The sequence below is a fragment of the Bactrocera latifrons genome, unplaced genomic scaffold, assembly GCF_001853355.1.
Source record: "Bactrocera latifrons isolate USDA-ARS-PBARC rearing strain unplaced genomic scaffold, ASM185335v1 scaffold_879, whole genome shotgun sequence".
Classification (NCBI taxonomy): Eukaryota; Metazoa; Arthropoda; class Insecta; order Diptera; family Tephritidae; genus Bactrocera; species Bactrocera latifrons.
Window position 1 is genome coordinate 11143 of NW_017537577.1, and position 3883 is coordinate 15025.

Consider the following 3883-nt stretch of genomic DNA (forward strand, 5'->3'; position numbering starts at 1 on the left):
TAAATTATATCATCATATTTTAGCCAGGCTGTCACTGGAAAGTTCAAAACAACTGCAAACAGAGACATATGGACATAAAACTATATCAATTTATTAGGTAATATATATTTGGAAACATATGTATAATGTGTGAGTACTTGTTGTTTAGGCTTATTGCTGCAAATAAATTTTGAAAATCTCTTGTTGAAGTTGGTTGAATATTTTTAAAAATATTTTTTATCACTAATCTTAATATAAAATTTGTAAATTATGTTAAACTTTAAGTTTATAAATTTGAAACTGAAAAGGCTCATGACTGTTTTAGATTTTGTACGCCAATTAGCACGCTTTTTCTCAAAACAAATAAAGTAAAATAAAAGTTTAAGTATATGTCTGAAATGTAGAATAAATCATTATATTTTAATAAGAGATAATAAACATTAATTCATTTAAGCATAAGAATGTTAATGAAGCGTAAAATAAAATGCAAAATAAAATGTTGTTAAATAATAAATATAAAAAACAAAATAATAAAATAAATCTAACTTCACGGCTGTATGTTTGTATAAATGTGAAACTATTGCTCTAAGCTTTCTACTACCACAAAAAACATAAAGAAATTCACAGGAACAAAATTTCACAAAAAAATTAATTGGCGTAAAGTAAGTTGTAAAATAAWACAAGCTACAACTAAATATCATAAATCTCTAGCACTAGCTCAGCAAAACAATTTTAACGAGTAAAACAAAAATTTCAAACTAGCTATTTGTACGACATTTTCTGCAGGCTTGTATTTTATTAAAAAATTTCTTAAACCTGAAAGACTTAAAATACCTGCTCAAATTAAGTACTGCAACAACAAACAACTAGTTATGTATGTATGTTAAGTTACTAAGATATCATATAGCAATTATATGTAAAYGAAAAGTAAAGTCTATTGAAGAGCAAAGTTCAAATTACTGTTTGAAAAAATAAAATAAAAAATATCAATTAAAAGAAATCAAGAATTGAATTCAAAGCAGAAACCGTAATCAAAACGCAGTTTCTGTAAATTCAATGTTTTAAGCCGAATAAGCAAAAATCAAACAACTTTTCCAATGCCAACAAAACTCAGCTGGACTGAAACGCATACAATTATCGAACAAGAATATAATRCATATGCATATTCAGTGTAGTAAATACAACAAAAACGAACAAACCGCAAATAGTTAAATTGCATTTTGGCAAATATTTACAAACAAGTGCATGTACATAGRTTTTATGTATATACAAATATATGAAAAAGAAAATATTTGGAAAACAAAGAAAATAAGAATGAYGAAGCATTTCAACAGCATAAATAAAATAACTACAGTGTTTGAACGTAATATACCTACATATATAAAATCGCAGTTGACTTTCATTGATACGATTACTAACATAAAAAGGTGGTTATTGCAGGTAATTTTTTTTCAGAAATACTTTTATTTCAAATCAAATGTTCTAGAATAAATTAGTAGTTTGTAGACGCCTTTATTTTATCAGCCAAAAACAGAAGAATAAGTCTAGATCGCATGACCTATTCGCCAGCAGACACAGTCAATTTTTGGTTGTTGAATGTTATATACTTTATTTAGGCTGGAAGCTTAATAAATTTGTAATCCATAAGGTTTTTTATATGCTTTTCGAATTGCTATGTTCTTTTAAAATTTTTACACSATAGACTTTGACTTGTAAACTAAATTAAATACCTTTGTGACACAGCAAACAATTTGTTATGTTCACTTACTTTAAGTTAAGCGAATATCTCCGCATATTGCTCTAAATTATTTTAATGCGGTTATAATCACAAATTTAAATTCCGTAAATTTTGACACATCAAAGAATATTACTTGAAATTTTCTATTATTCTCTAATTTAACTTTTACTTGCAACTACTAAATTAAGTGATTTGAATTCAAATCAGCTAGCGCCACAGAAATATTCAATAAATTCGGCTYTATCGCAAATTATTGAAATTTCCTGATAATTTATTCGATCGTAAATTGTAGCCTCAAGTAAGAGCAAGTGCAAACTTTTAAATTGAGTGCCAAATATATTGCGCTTCGAAGCAAATAGCCACTGTGAATTCGGGGGAATGCGATTACTGTATGAAAATTGAATCGAATTACAGCTGTGTGAATATTAGGCATTGCTTATATAAGAAGCACTAAGCTGAATGCTGAAATGGTATAAGGAATTCAACAATAGCTTTTGGAGGCACAGTAGGGATATCTGCATTTGGTTCATTGCTGGGCAGATATTGATTATTTGGAAAAGGAAACTATTTTCTAACACAGCACCATTCAAATGGCTGTATTTATTTCTTTATCATCAACTTGGTTTGTATATCTTCGTACTATTGTTTGTTTTGAGATCCCAAATGATCCAAGAATTGCTGGAACACACTTTTGTTTAAAAATAATGCTTCACAAAGAAGTCATAGAAGTGAAATCTGCTGTCTCTAGTATCCACACTCAATGTGGCSTGGATAGATGACAATGGATATGTGCAAGTTCAGTTATGTTAATCGATTTTTGGAATTTCCTGCAGAGTTTGTAYTCGTATCTAGGTGCATACATCGCTGCAGCAACTAAATTTTCAAAATTTTTCGCCGAAGTTTTCGCATCTCTTTCCTCATAAGCAGCGATTGATTTTGTGCGCTTTGCTGCCTCAACACTAGACAGATTTTATCCTTTACACGCACAGACGGCATTGCGACTTTGCCTTCCCCTTGGGATGAAAGAGACACGGACCAAGTAGTCAGCAGACCAACTTTTAAAATATTAAAAACTGTCTAAAGGAGAAACACCAAATAATATTCCAATTGTTGTTAACTATGAGTATGAAAGAGACGATGAAGTTGATGATAATAATGATGGTGATCATSATGATAATGATAACAATGAAAAGTTTGCAAGGAATTTACCAGCCGCCAGCGCACAAAGGAACATCAGCAATTACAACAACAGCAACAGCAAACTTGTTCTCAACTTGGTTGTTAATCTCCGCTGAGATTTGCATACAATTTGGAGTGGACCGCCCAAAACTGCTAAAAGCGACTTGTTTGCTTAGTTTGTATATAAATATTATACATATATGTATAGATATAGATTTTTGTTGTAAGTGAAGTCTTAAAGTGTTTGATTCGATGATAAACGTTTGTAAAACATTCAGCAAGCTGAAAACAAATCAGAAAGGAATAGGTTAGAGCAAGTCGCATGATTTTTGGCAAAACGAGAACGAGAAGACATACACATAAATAATTCAAAATATTTTGTTTTTCTACAGACTGCTGGACACTGGTTCAAAGCGAAGAAAACAATTTGGCAAATTTGTCAGAATTATAGAAAGCCTTATACTTAGAACTGCTCCGCTTTGGACTAATATTTGAAATTTAAATACTAAAAATTTATCGAAAAATTTTTAGAATCTTTGTTCTGAATCTTCGTTTGAAATTTAAATACTAAAAATTTCTCGAAAAATTCTTAAAATCTTCGTATGAACTTTATATTCAAACACCTTACCTTGGGAAAGCAGTAAATCAAAGCAGTGAGCACAAATTCAGTATGAAGCTCGACATACACACTTACGAAGCTTATAAACAGCTTAATCATTAGAAATACCATACAAATTATTGCTCCATCCTTCCTTGAAATATTCGACACACTGTCTYATACCTTTCAAAAATAATGAAAAATCAAGTCAAAAAACATTTTGCTTTGATAAATTGCCCAACCGAGAGTGAGTGAAAGTGCTCCAAACTATGCAGATTACTTGGAAATTAGTTTTGAGTGGCTCACATATATACCTACATACATATAAATATCAATACATATGAGAAATGAAGTGTACCTGCCATTGCAATACTTTTTTTGAGCGACAG